The sequence below is a fragment of the Primulina tabacum genome, chromosome 9 (genome assembly GCF_025594145.1).
Source record: "Primulina tabacum isolate GXHZ01 chromosome 9, ASM2559414v2, whole genome shotgun sequence".
NCBI lineage: Eukaryota > Viridiplantae > Streptophyta > Magnoliopsida > Lamiales > Gesneriaceae > Primulina > Primulina tabacum.
In genome coordinates, this window is record NC_134558.1 from 10,842,757 (window position 1) to 10,858,732 (window position 15,976).

The 15,976-nt window shown below is 41.4% G+C and overlaps 1 pseudogene; it reads right to left on the minus strand.

Moving 5' to 3' along the window:
* Window positions 1–15,426, minus strand: part of LOC142556921 (uncharacterized) — a 36,164-nt pseudogene extending 20,738 nt beyond the window's left edge.
* Between the last annotated feature and the right edge of the window lie 550 nt (window positions 15,427–15,976).

Consider the following 15,976-nt stretch of genomic DNA (forward strand, 5'->3'; position numbering starts at 1 on the left):
TGATATGAATCTAGCCAGCTACTATGCGTTCCAAGAACCAATCCCGAGAGGACGCTTGAAGATGTTGAATGTTGCCCTTCATCCAACCAATGAAGGGTTGGAAACAAGGCTCGAGGGGTTCGGGCTGCATCACAATCAAGTAGAGGATGAATTGGAGGAAGCAAAATTTCCAGAACCCTAGGCGCTCGAGCGGTCAAATTCTACCGCCCGAGCGGGAACAAGCCAGAAGACCTGACGCTCGAGCGGTAATATCCTACCGCCCGGGCGCGACTGCTGCGAGGAGAATTCTAGTTTCCTTAGTTTAATTAAACTCTAAATTAATTATTGATTTGTTATCTTTAATTATGCAATTTTCTATATTTAGGGTTTTGTTTCCTATATATAAGCTAGAATACCATGTAAACTTTTAAAAAACATTATTCAGATTATTATTGATATTTTATCATTGTTTTGAGTTTTTTCCCAAACAATTAAAGCTTTTGCTTTGTCAAACAAAAATCAAACTTATCAAAGTTTTTAACTTTGTGGCGTTTGTCGATCGTGCTTGTGCGGATTGTCGTCGACTTGTTTTTCGAAGGTTCGTTATAATCTCGGTTGTTTATCTCGTGATTATTTGTTGCTAGACTTTTCATAGTTTAGAGGTGAAAATCACAACACACACACTTGATTCAAAAGATCGGGACAACAACGATTCTTTGTTCGTTATTGAATTGAGGGCGCGATTCGATTTTAATGGTGTTTGCTATTCGTCGTACAAAGATTCACATCAACACATGATCACCAACCTTAAACTGCAACGGCCAACGACGTACATCAGCATAGCTCTTTTGTCTCGACTGTGCTGTCTTCATCCTCTCTTGGATAACAGCAACAACATCGGCTGTCTGTTGGACCAACTCTGGACCCAACATCTTCCTCTCGCCAATCTCGTCCCAATACAAGGGAGATCTACACTTTCTGTCTTAAAGTGCTTCATACGGTGCCATGCCAATCGTCGCTTGGTAGCTATTATTGTACGTGAACTCAACAAGAGGCAATTGGGAATCCCAGCTACCAGGATAGTCGATAGTACAAGCTCTGAGCATATCCTCTAAAATCTGAATAACTCTCTCTGATTGACCGTCGCTCTGGGGGTGATATGCTGTACTGAATGCTAACCGTGAACCCATAGCTCTGTGCAAACTCTTCCAAAACTCTGAAGTAAATCTAGGGCAACGATCAGACACAATCGACACAGGAACACCATGAAGTCTAACAATCTCTGCTATGTACTCTTCGACATACTGTTCATGGAATACGTCGTCTTGAATGGAAGAAAATGCGCTGACTTGGTCAACCGATCAACAATAACCCAAATAGAGTTATAGCCTTTCTGCATTCTGGGAAGACCAACCCCGAAATCCATCGTAATGTGCTCCCATTTCCATTGAGGAATCGGCAATGATTGCAATGTCCCAGCAGGTCTCTGATGTTTGATTTTCACCTGCTGACAAGTTAGGCACTGAGAAATAAACATGGCAATATCCTTCTTCATACCTGGCCACCAATAGAGTCTACGAAGATCTTGATACATCTTGGTGCTACCTGGATGTATCGAGTATGGCGCGGTATGTGCCTCTGTCAAGACGTCTCGCCGAATATCATCACCAGCAGGAATACATATACGGCCTCTAAATGTCACCAAACCATCTCTATTCATCTCAAACTCTAAATTACTTGTCTCTTCTGCTCTGACTCTCATCTCTATCAACTGTAAATCATTGGCCTGCTCTCTACGGATCCTGTCCGTCAACGTAGCCCGAATGACCAACGCTGGAAAGCAAGCATTGGTTCCCGGCACTACCAAAGCTATCTCCTCTCTTTGCAAGTCTAACAACAACGGCTTCTGAATCATAGCACTCAAAGAAGAACTCGACTTACGGCTCAATGCATCTGCTACAACATTCGCTTTCCTTGGGTGATAACTAATCGTCACATCATAGTCTTTGACAAGCTCTAACCACCGTCTCTGACGCATATTGAGTTCTTTCTGAGAAAACAAATACTTTAAACTCTTGTGGTCCGTGAAAATTTCACACTTTTCGCCATATAAGTAATGTCTCTAGATTTTCAAGGCGAAAACCACAGCTGCCAGTTCCAGATCATGCGTAGGATAATTTTCTCATAGTCTTTCAATTGACGAGAATCATAGGCTATAACCTTTCCACGTTGCATCAGCACTGCACCGGGACCCTTCTTCGACGTATCGGTATAAACAAAAAAGTCCTCTGAACCACTGGGCAATGCAAGTATCAGAGTTGTCGTCAACTTATCTTTCAACTCTTGAAATCCACTTTGGCATTCATTGGACCACTCGAACTTCACAGTCTTCCGTGTCAGATTGGTTAATGGCACAAAAGTCTGCAATAAAACGACGATAATAACCCGTCAAACCAAGAAAACTGCGTACCTCTGATACAGTGGTAGGGATAGGCCACTTCTGTATCGCCTCTATTTTCACTGGATCAACAGCTATACCATCTTTCGAGACAACATGGCCTAAGAAAGAAATCTGCTCCAACCAGAACTCACATTTCTTCAACTTAGCATACAACCTCTTCTCTCTCAACAACTGAAGAACAAATCTGAGGTGCTCTGCATGAAACTCTCTGGTCTTGGAATAAATAATTATGTCATCGATGAAAACAATGACAAAGCTATCCAAATACGGCTTGAACACCCGGTTCATAAGATCCATGAAGACTGAAGGAGCATTAGTAAGGCCGAAAGACATAACAAGAAATTCATAATGACCATACCTGGTCCGGAACGCCGTCTTAGCAACGCAATCAATCACTGCACGATAGGTTGATAGCCAATCCATGCCAAGTATAATATCAAATGCAACCATCGGAATAACAATCAAATCAGCATAGACCACTCGCTCATCAATTTGAACAGTACACGCATACACAATAGACGTTGGGCACAACACATCTCCAGAAGGTAATACAACATTAAACTGGAGGGGAAGAATAGAAGGAACTAAACCCAAAGATCTCAAAAATAGTTCAGACATAAAAGAATGAGTAGCACCTGTATCAATCAATGTCGTAGCTACTCTGCCTGAAATTAAAATAGTGCTAGAGATCACAGAAGAATCATGATTTATACCTTCCCCAAGGTCCACAGTGAGCAGATCCAACAGTTGCTCTGTATGCAAGGAACAGGTCAAGGTAGAGGCCAAGGGAGAGGCCAAGTGGCTCAAGCAGTTGGAACCGATGGGATATTTACTGCTTTCAAGAGGATGGATCCACCTGAGTTTGCAGGAAGCACTGATCCATTGATGGCCGTAGAGTGGATCAAAGCACTTGAGGCGATATTTGTTCATCTTAACTATGAAGACAAGGACAGAATTGGTTGTGCAATATTCATGTTAGTCAAAGCTGCACGCATTTGGTGGAATGCTACCAAGGTTAGTGTGGATGTTCCGGCATTGAAGTGGCAAGAGTTCACTGATCTTTTCTATGACAAGTACTTTCCAGATGCACTTAGAGCTCGGAAGGTGACTGAATTTTTAGAGCTTCGTCAAGGAGGTATGAATGTCGATGAGTACATTCTGAAGTTCGAGGAGGGCTGTCTGTTTGCCCCATACATTGCCTCCAATGACAAAGACAATGGTGCTCATTTCATTAGAGGATACGAGCAGAGATCAGAAGGGACATCAATATGTCCAAAGCGGTGACATTTAAAGAGATTGTTGCTAAAGCATTGTTGGCCGAGCAAGATGAGAAAGACATTTCCAGGGAGAGACAGGCGAGGCAGCAGGCCATTGCCCAAAGAGGTCAAGGTTTGAGCCAAAGAGGACAAGGCAATTACAAGGGGAAAGGCAAGATAGAGCCGAGTTCTAAAGCACCGACAGTCCCATTTGATCCAGAGAAACCGTTGGGTCCCAAGTGCAATAGGCATCATAGGGGAGAGTGCAGATTTGGTACTCATACTTGTTATCGATGTGGCACTGCAGGCCATATTGCCAATGTGGGGACCCGGGATCTAACTCAATTCTTTTCGGGTTTAATCGGATCCTTGTTCAAAATTACGGGTCAAAATTTTGCTTTTAACATTAAATCAAATGTTTACAACTCAAGCACAAGATAATTCTATATTCATTTCATTACAACAAACATAATATACATGCCTTGTTTTATTCATATTCTACAAACCAGTAATTTAATACAGTACATATCAAAAGTACAACTACTAGTTCATCTGCTACGCCCGTGATCACCACGCTATGTCCATCTCTCATCTTTGTCGCGACCCTGATCCTGCCCCACCTGTTGTTATGCACACATACATACATAACAACAGCCGGAAACTCCGGTGAGAACAAATCCCAGTATAAAACATGTATACATGCTGATACATAATCATAAATCATGAATCAAAGCAATAATAATGGGCTCCATAGTCTATGAAACCAATCTATATAAACATGCAATTCAAATCAAATCATGTCTTGACTCGACTCGACTCTACTCTAGGGATCCCGGTGTGAATAAGACGTCATTGTCTGTCACCTACACACCCAATCGGGGTAACTGTACATCTTATTCCTAGACTTCGGTCATGTCTACAATCGGAGTGAATCTGATCCGAAGCGTCGATACCACCGAACATCTAGTTTGGCAAGTCTGCCAATGACTCTCCTATCTCAAAGGCTTGAATATAAATCTATAAACAAGACAGCATCCTATCAAGAGATTTTAATATAAATCTATAAACAAATCAAATTCATATCAAAAGATAAACAATAATCTCATTTGAGTTGTGTCTTCCCCAAACAAAACATGAATTATACCTTTCGTCGTAGTATAATCGTCGTCGTAGTCGAAGTCTTGTTCCCAAATTTACCAATACAAATCTGAAATGGCATAATCAATGTGTATTCTATCAAACTTCTACTCAATTCAACACATATATGAATTGATAATCAATCTCAATACAAATCGACGGTACAACGGCATAATCCTGCGATACCGATCACTCAATAACATCATAATCAATCACAATCAACTCATACTCCTCATTAAAATATAATGTATCATACTGAACTCTTCACTATCTTAACTCAATATACATGCTGGAAAATCGACACCATCTCAAACGGTATCCGAAAATCGATCCGATTGTATTTCCATACTCACCATAATCATAAGAACATATAATATAACTCATATCTGATTTTATCATACAACTCAACTTCAAAACATGCTGAAAGGAAACAATATGTACATTCCCTTGTGGCCTTCAAAGAGAGGAATCCAAATCTATATTTAGATTCAAGTTTTAATGTATAAATCTCACACAATCACAATTATAAATTTGGACAACTTGAGGAATTGTTGAAGATGCTCTCGGTTCTGAGTTCTGAAAATGAGAAAGACTAAATCAGTCCAATATCTATATATATATATGCCATGTGTCACAACAAGGAACAAAGGTGGATTTCTCGCATGCAGCACCGCGGGTGCGGTCACTCTTCACCGCGGGTGCGCTGTGCCCACGGCATGCCTTTCATTTTCTGAAATTCGACGACCGCGGGTGCGGTCCCTCTTTGACCGCGGGTGCGGTCTTGCTTCGAATAAAATTTCCTACCCTACTGGACATCAACCGCGGGTGCACTCTCTTTGGACCGCGGGTGCGGTGACCCTACTGTAAAAATGGCCATCTTTCTGTCCATGCACCGCGGGTGCGGTGCTTCTTTAGGCGCGGGGGCGGTCTCCCTTCAAGCAACATTTCATCTTTGCATTTTAAATATGACCATCTAGGGCATTACATTTTTCCCCCTCTTAGATATTAGTTCGTCCTCGAACTTGAAATCAATTAATCAAAGCGAGTAATAGCAGCATTAAAATCCAAAAACTGAATAAATACTCACATCATGAGAATAACTCGGGATATTTCTGTCTCATATCTGCTTCTGTCTCCCAAGTCGCTTCCTCGGTGCCATGACGATTCCACTGGATTTTCACTAGTGGAATAGTCTTTGTTCTGAGTTGTTTCTCTTTCCGATCAAGAATCTGTATCGGTTCTTCAATTTAAATCAACGTTTGATCCAGCTCAGCTTCGTCAGGCCGAATGACGTGAGAAGCATCAGGCATATATTTACGCAACATCGATACATGAAAAACGTCATGTATCCAGGATAGAGAAGGAGGAAGAGCCAGTCGATAGGCTCGATCGCCAATCTTTTCAAGAATCTCGTATGGACCGATGTATCTAGGAAACAATTTCCCACGCTTGCCAAATCTGATATTGGCATATTTGGCTTGCCTTTCCTGTGCTGTTCTCATTCTCTTCTGGATTATCTTCACCTTATCAGTCATCTCTCGAATCATATCAGGCTCAAGTTCTGGTACCTCGGATATATCATCCCAGTACAACGGAGATCTGCACTTCTTGCCATACAATGCTTCAAACAGTGCCATCTGTATGCTCGTTTGATAGCTGTTGTTGTACGAGAATTCACACAACGGTAGTGAATCTTGCCAATTAGTGCCAAAGTCTAGCACTACAGCTCTCAGCATATCCTCTAAAGTCTGGATAGTCCGCTCTGACTGTCCATCTGTCTGGGGATGATAAGCAGTGCTTAGGTTCAATGTTGTACCTAAAGCCTGCTGCAGACTGTGCCAAAAGTGAGAAGTGAATCGTGGATCACGATCTGATACGATAGACTTCGGCACACCATGTAATCTGACTACCTCTCAAACATATATCTCATCCATCTGATCATGTCTGTACGTCATTCTGTACGGAATAAAACACGCTGATTTGGTTAATATGTCTATCACAACCCAAATCGCATCACAACCCCGGGATGATCGAGGTAACTTCGTCACGAAATCCATGGAAATGTGATCCCATTTCCATTCAGGAATAGACAAACTCTGAAGTAAACCTCCGGGCTTCTTTCTTTTGGCCTTCACCTGTTGGCAATTTAAGCACTTAGACACATATTCGGCAATATCTGATTTCATCTGTTTCCACCAGAACTGTGTCTTCAAGTCGTTGTACATCTTTCTGCCACCAGGGTGAATGCTGAACCGACTACAGTGCGCTGCTGACAATATCTGTTGTTTCAACTCTGAAACATCTGGCACTACAATACGGTTATTCACATACAGGACAAAATCATGTACCTGATATTCAGACTGATGTCCTGATATGACCATCTGAATTGACTGCTGTATATTCTGATCTGTTCTTTGAGCTTCTTTGATTTTCATAATCAAATCTGGCTCAACTTGAATCGGGGCAAGTTTTAATGGTCTACTATCTGTGTCAAATGCTAAACCAGACAAACAACAATCTTCAACTAAATTCGAAACACCTATCGTCGATAAGGATAAGGAACATACCTTTCGACTCAAGGCGTCCGCTGCTGCATTTGAGTTTCCATGATAGTACTTGATCTCGCAATCAAAATCTTTCAGTATATCAAGCCATCTACGCTGCCTCATGTTCAACTCTGACTGAGAAAACAGATACTTCAGGCTTTTATGGTCAGAGTAAATCTCAAATTTCTCACCATAAAGATAATGACGCCAAATCTTTAAGGCAAATACGATAGCCGCCAATTCAAGATCATGAACGGGGTACCGAATCTCCTGTGGCTTCAGCTGTCTAGAGGCATATGCGATCAAATGACCCCGCTGCATAAGAACACATCCCAGCCCTCTGTGAGATGCATCACAATATACAACGAAATCGCCAGTACCTGAAGGAATCATCAAGACAGGTGCACTGGTCAGCCTCTTCTTCAACTCTAGGAAGCTGGATTCACAATCTTCAGACCACACAAACGGCGCATTTTTCTGTGTCAACTGGGTAATCGGCTTCGCAATACTGGAGAAATCTTTGATGAATCATCTATAGTACCCTGTTAGACCCATGAAACTGCGTATCTCAGGCACCGAAGTCGGTCTCGGCCAACTGATCACAGCTTCCACTTTACTCGGATCCACAGAAATACCATCTCCAGATATGATATGACCCAAGAAGACAAACTGTCTCAGCCAAAACTCACACTTTGACAGTTTCGCATATAATCTTTTATTTCTTAGTGTTTGAAACACAATTCTCAAATGATTGGCATGCTCAGTCATATTCTTGGAGTACACCAAAATATCATCGATAAAAACAATCACAAACTCATCTAAATACCTCTGAAAGACACGGTTCATCAACCCCATGAACACCGCTGGAGCATTCGTTAAACCAAAAGGCATGACAATAAATTCGTAATGTCCATACCTGGTTCGGAATGCTGTCTTTGGTATATCAATATCTCGTACTCGCAGCTGGTGATATCTATATCTCAAATCGATCTTGGAATAAACAGAGGATCCCTGCAACTGATCAAATAAATCATCGATACGAGGCAATGGATATTTGTTCTTTACCGTCGCCTTGTTCAGTTGCCGGTAGTCGATACACTGGTGCGCCCCAAGGAGATACACTGGGTCTGATATATCCCTTGGCTAGAAGATCTTCTAGTTGTGCTTTCAATTCTTTCAATTCTATTGGCGCCATCCTATATGGGGCTCTCGAAATAGGAACGGTACCTGGAATAAGATCAATGCTAAAATCTACCTCTCGGGCTGGAGGTAACCCCGGGATCTCATCTGGAAATACATCTGCAAACTCCCGTACGACTGGCAAATCTGCCAATGCCGGGCTCGATTTCAGTAAATCTACTGAATAAATAAGGAACCCTTCTGCTCCTTGTTGCAACAATCTACTCATAGTCAAAGCAGATACTAAGGGAATCCGAGATCTGGAACCCTTACCGTAGAATTTCCAGTCCTCTGTCATTTCAGGTCTGAATCTGACAATCTTGTGAAAACAGTCTACGGTGGCTCTGTACTTAGTCAACATGTCAATCCCGACAATACAATCAAAATCAGATAAACCAAGTACAACACAATCTAAATCGATCTCATGCCCTTCAAACTATAGTATACAATGTCTAACTGAAGTTACAGATATCAGACCACTCCCCAACGGAGAAGAAATAGACACTACAGTAGACAATGACTCTACAGGCAATGCATGTGTCAATGCAAAACGTTCTGATATGAATGTATGTGATGCACCTGTATCTATCAATACATATGCAGGATAACCGCAAAGAAAACAGTTACCTGCAATCACATCGTCTGGCGCATCCTGGGCTTGCTCCTCGGTCAGTGCAAACACCCTAGCCTGTTGTCTGGGAGGTTGGCTCACTGTCTGGCCACCTCTGGCTCTAGGTTGAGACTGTGTAGGCGTGAGCTGGAAGGAATGGATAGACGAAGCTTGCCTCTCAGGCTGAGTCACTGATGCTGATGACCCTGCACTCTGAAATCTCTGAGCACCTCTCTGGGGACAAACTCTGGCGAAATGTCCCTGTTGCTTACATATGTTACATCTGCCCATCACTCCCTGACACTGCTCTGTGGCATGTCGGCCTACACAAGTAGTACAATATACACCTATCACATCTGTACTCTGGCCAGGACCTCTCTGTCTTGACCCACTGGAGCTCGATGAACTGCTCCCTGCTCTCTTGAACTGCTTACCCTTAGCTTTCAAAGAATCTTTCTTCCAACTACTACTGATTCCACTATCAAATCGAGGAGGAGGTGGTGGAAACTGTGTGGCGAACGGTGGCGGTCTCTGACCCTGAACACTATAGGAAGCTCCTCGCTGCCTAATCAAGCCAGCCTCTGCTCCCTTCGCTCGATTCAGCGCCTAAGAAAAAGTGTTGGGTCGCCCCGTGTTCACTAGGGTAAAGATATCCGGATTCAAACCATTTATGAACTAATCGGCAACTGCCTCATCATTCCCTGCTACATGAGGTGCAAATCGAAGCAAGGACGAAAATTTGGCAACATACTCCTCTATGTTCCACTGGCCCTGTCTCAAGTTGGCGAACTCTGCCCCTTTGTCTTTTCTGTATGAAACTGGAAAGAAACGTTGATAAAATTCATCTTTAAAGACTTTCCAAGTAATATCAATACCTCGATGTTCTAAGGCTCGTTTCGCCGTTAGCCACCAACTCTTGGCCAGTTCTTGCAATTGATGCCCAATCAGCTTCACCCTACGTTCATCTGTATAGGCAAGTGATTCAAATAACATCTCTATATCATCCAACCAGCTTTCACAATCCACTGCATTTTCTGTGCCCTTCAAGGTAGGTGGATGGAATGATTGAAATCTCTTCAAAAAAGTCTCCATCGGTGTCGCAGTAACATCCATCTGAGTACCTGACGTACTACCTTGTTCTAGCACTTGACCTGCAGCTGGTTGTGGTATTCTTCTAGGCGGCATATCTGATTATCAAACAGATTAGGATACAATCTATACAATCTGTCTCAGCCCTCCTCTGATCATATACCTCTGATCCAGAATCGGTTCTGATTCAGTCTTTACAAGTATATGTTGTAAATCAATTCAGATAACAATACAACATGTAATAAGGAAAGAAATAAATAATGCTAGCACATCAAAAGAAAGGAAGAAGACTCGATCTACCCCACTCATTCTATTCTATATCAGTCTACAGAACCTACTGCTCTGATACCCCACCTGTTGTGGAGACCCGGGCTCTAACTCAATTCTTTCGGGATTAATCGGATCCTTGTTCAAAATAAAATAAGAAAAGTTGTGTGAAAATGCTTAAATAAGATAACTAGCAACTTTGACACGGAAGTGCGCCAAAAGACCGCGGGTGCGGTGTAGCTTCGGCAACAGACCGCGGGTGCGCTAATGCTTTGACCGCGGGTGCGGTGCAGCTTCGGGAAATTTTCTTAAATTTGATTATCATGGACCGCGGGTGCAGTCCCTGCTTTAGCGCGGGTGCGGTCCCTGCTTTAGCGCGGGTGCGCTGGACCTTCGGCAATTGCACTTGAATAACATTCCAAAGACCTCCAATATTATTCCCATGATTCCCAACCTCTTCTAATTTAGTCATCCAATTTGTAGATCCTCCTTGGTAGTTCATCATGAGTCCTTGAAGTGCTTCTTTAAACTTCTTGCTACGTCCCCTCGTTACAGGTCCTTCGGGCAATTCCAACGAATCCCATGTTTTCTTTGGTGCTTGATCAACCACGTTTGCATCATTCTCCCCTTCTTGAAAAGGATTTGTCCTCAAATCTTGATCATCTCCTACATCAAACAACGAAAGATCACTAACATTAAAAGCAGAACTGACATTGTACTCACCTGGTAGGTCTAATTTGTAGGCATTGTCGTTGATCTTTTCAAGCAATTGAAATGGTCCATCACCCCTAGGTAAGAGTTTCGAACGTCGCTTTTCTGGAAATCTTTCCTTTCTTAAGTGCAACCACACCCAATCTCCCTTTTCAAAAACCATCTTTTTCCTCCCCTTGTTGGCTTGCTTCGTATATTGTAAATTCTTCTTCTCGATGTTATTCTTGACCCTTCTCATGCAAACTTCTAACGAATTCAGCTTTCTTCTTGCCATCTATGTTCAACCTTTCACTCACAGGCAAAGACATTAAATCCAAAGGAGTTAAAGGATTAAAACCATAAACAATCTCAAATGGTGAATAATTCGTAGTAGAATGCACGCTACGGTTATAAGCAAACTCAACAAATGACAAACATTCTTCCCAATTTTTCAAGTTCTTTTTGAGTATAGCACGCAAAAGTGTTCCTAGAGTTCTATTAACAACTTTAGTTTGTCTATCTATTTGAGGATGACATGTAGTAGAAAACAACAGTTTAGTGCCAAGCTTAGCCCACAAAGTTTTCCAAAAGTAACTCAAAAATTTAACATCACGGTCAGATACAATAGTCCTAGGCATACCATGCAACCTAACGACATCCTTAAAGAACTAATCTGCAATGTTGGATGCATCATCGGTTTTATGACAAGCAATAAAATGTGCCATTTTAGAGAATCTATCAACAACAACAAATATTGAATCTCTCCCCTTCTTAGTCCTTGGCAAACCTAAAACAAAATCCATAGAAATATCAATCCAAGGTTAAATAGGAACAAGAAGTGGTATACAATCCATGTGGTTGTGTTCTAGACTTAGCTTGTCTACAAGTAATGCATTTTTCACAAACACGTTCAACATCACGTTTCATATGTGGCCAATAAAAATGCTCATGCAAACAACTCAAAGTTTTAGCCACACCAAAGTGCCCCATCAAACCACCACCATGTGCCTCCCTCACAAGTAATTCACGAATTGATGACTTACGAATGCACAATCTATCTTCTCTAAATAAAAACCCATTATGCAAATAAAATTTATCATGTGGACCATGCATACATGTTTCAAATACTTCCTTAAAATCCTCATCCATCGCATACAATTCTTTCACATATTCAAATCCTAAGATTTTTGAATCCAAAGTAGAAATTAGTACGTACCTCCGTGATAGTGCGTCGGCCACTACATTTTCCTTACCTTGTTTGTATTTGATTATGAAGGGAAATGTTCCTATGAATGCCACCCACTTGGCATGCCGCTTGTTCAGTTTCTGTTGTCCCCTAAGGTACTTTAGAGACTCATGATCGGTATGGATCACAAACTCCTTAGGCCTCAAGTAGTGTTGCCACATCTCCAAAGTCCTCACAAGCGCGTACAACTCCTTGTCATACGTTGGATAGTTCAGTGCTGCTCCATTGAGTTTCTCACTAAAGTACGCCACTGGTCGTCCTCCTTGCATCAAAACACCTCCAATACCTACACCTGAAGCATCACATTCAATTTCAAAAGTATTAGAAAAATCAGGCAAAACAAGTAAAGGCGCATTAATTAATTTTTGTTTAATAATATTAAAAGACTTCTCTTGCTCCTCGCCCCAGTGGAATGGAACGTTCTTCTTAATCACTGCCGTCATCGGTGCCGCTAGTGTGCTAAAATCTTTTACAAACCTCCTATAGAAGGTTGCAAGACCATGAAAGCTTCGAACTTGACTAACATTAGCAGGCGTTGGCCAATCTCGAATAGCACTTACATTGTCCTCATCCACTTGTATCCCCTGTGAACTTACCACAAAACCAAGAAAGACAAGTTTGCTTGTACAAAAATCACATTTCTTAAGATTAGCATATAAATGTTCAGCCCTAAGTGTTGTTAGTACAAGTCTCAAATGCTCAACATGCTCTTCTAAATCTTTACTATACACAAGAATATCATCAAATTAGACCACAAAAAATTTCCCTATGTAAGCATGCAAGACATGATTCATCAACCTCATAAAGGTACTATGAGCGTTTGTTAAACCAAAAGGCATTACCATCTACTCATATAACCCATATTTGGTTTTAAATGTTGTTTTCCACTCATCACCTTCCTTCATCCTAATCTGATGATAACCACTCTTCAAGTCAATTTTATTAAAAATACATGCACCATGCAACTCATCTAACATATCATCTAATCTAGGTATGGGATGCCTATAGTTGATGGTTATGTTATTAATTGCCCTACAATCCACACACATACGCCATGAGCCATCTTTCTTAGAACTAGTAAAACAGGTACAGCACAAGGAGACATGGACTCACGCACAAAACCCCTATCTAACAACTCACTTACCTGTAGTTGTAGCTCCTTAGTCTCCTCCGGATTGCTTCTGTAAGCTGGACGATTTGGCAATACACTTCCGGGTACCAAATCAATTTGGTGCTCAATCCCCCTCAATGGTGGTAATCCTTGAGGTAGCTCCTTCGGAAATACATCTTCAAATTCCTGCAAAAGTGAAACAACAATGCTCGGAAGGGATCCGGCTATATCACTTGTGTTAAAGAGAATCTCTTTGTAAAGAATCAACACAAGTGGATCATGTGTGTGCAACAATTGTTTCAACTCACTCTTTTGGGCCATATATGTTTTCTTTTTGACCTCTTTCCTCTCTTTTTCTTTTCCCTCATTTTTCTTTTGTATGGCTATCTCACTTTTTCTTTTAGCCATGTCATTTTTGTTTTCAAAGGCCATCTCACTTTTTAATTCACTCTTTTCTTCGGCCTCATCTCTCTTTATTTTTCAATTGGTCCTCCAACACTTTCTTTGGGGACAAAGGAAGTAAAACAATGGGTTCTTTCTTGAGTACAAAAGAATATTTATTTCTAAACCCATCATGTGTCACTAGCCTATCATATTGCCATGGTCTTCCTAACAAAATATGACAAGCATGCATTGGTACCACATCACACAATACCTCATCAATATACTTCCCAATCGAAAACGCAACCAAAACTTGTTTGTTCACCTTCACTTCGGCACAGTCATTCAACCACTGTAGCCTATATGGTTGAGGATGTTTCAAAGTAGGCAAGCTCAATTTTTCCACCATCTCAAGACAAGCAACATTGGTACAACTCCCTCCATCTATAATAATGTTGCAAACTTTGCCACTGACAAAACATCTAGTATGGAACAAGTTTTCCCGCTGATTCGTCTCCTCTTCTTTGACTTGGGCACTCATGATACGCCTAGTCACTAATGCCTCACCCACAACTGCTTCATATCCCTCATCAGGATCCTCTAATGCAGGCATCTCATCTTCATCCTCTCCATCATCTCCCTCACTATGAGATTCATACTCCCCATCATTATTCAACACCATCACCCTTTTATTGGGACATTGGCTAGCAATATATCCAACTCCTTGACACCTAAAACATTTAATATCTCTAGAACGATTAATAGGAGTTTCAGGTTTACCTTCCACTCTCTGCTTAGGCGCCTCCTGTTTAATGTCAACCTTGGGCTTGACCACTACCTTGCTTTCTTCACGTTTAACAACGTTGGAACGCCAAGATGTTGATGTATTACCAGATTGTGTGGTACGACCAACTCCTCTCATCTTCAGTTGTTGCTCCACTTTTATCGCCATCTGCACCATTTCATCTAGATCCAAGTAATGTCTAAGTTCCACTTGGTCTTGAATTTCCATGTTCAAACCACACAGAAAACGAGCCATAGTAGCCTCACTATCCTCATCTATGTTTGCTCTAATCATGACTACTTCCAACTCTTTATAGTAGTCATCAACACTCTTCACACCCTGTCTCAAAGTTTGTAACTTCTTAAACATTTCTCTATAATAGTGATTTGGTACAAACCTCTTCCTCATTACGCTCTTCATCTCAGCCCAAGTTTCTATAGGCCTCTCATTGCATCTTCTCTTAATGGTCACTAATTGATCCCACCAAATAAGTGCATAATCAACAAATTCAACCACGGCCAACCTAACCTTCTTTTGTTCGGAATAATGGTGACAATCAAACACGAATTCAACTCGCTTTTCCCATTCTAAATAAGCCTCTGGATCCGACTTACCATGGAACGACGGAATTTTCATCTTAATGCTACCTATGTTATTATCTTCCTTATTCCCATCATCGTACCTACCCCGTAAGGCTTCTCTTCTTCCCCTACCAAATCCTCTACCTCTTCCTCTCCTACCCCAGTTCTCGTTTTGACTCTCCTCTTCTACTCCTAATTCATAATCATCCTCTTCTTCTTCGACTGTACCCAAACCTTTAGGTTTAGATTTATTTTCACTAGTGCTAACTTCAAGCCTATCCAACCTCTCATATAAAGGATCCAACTCGGCCCTCATCATTCTAATAAAATGCCCAAATAACGCCTCCATTTGAACCTTAGACAACCCATGGTTCGAACTTTCTCCTACTTCCCTTTTCCATTTTACTTTCAGATTTTGTACCTGCAAGAAAATGTTAGTAGAAATAAAAGATGTTCCTCACCCAAATTCTCACAATCACTCCAAAGAAATAACACTCGCACTTAAATATTTTCACTCGAATGTGATAGTTCTCTCAAAGATGTGATCAATCTTTATATTTGTATACCAAACTATCAAGATTCAACTCGTAAGACTTGCAACTGTCTCACTTGGATTGCACAAAGCCAAGAACACTAGAATAACACAGATTTGAAAACAG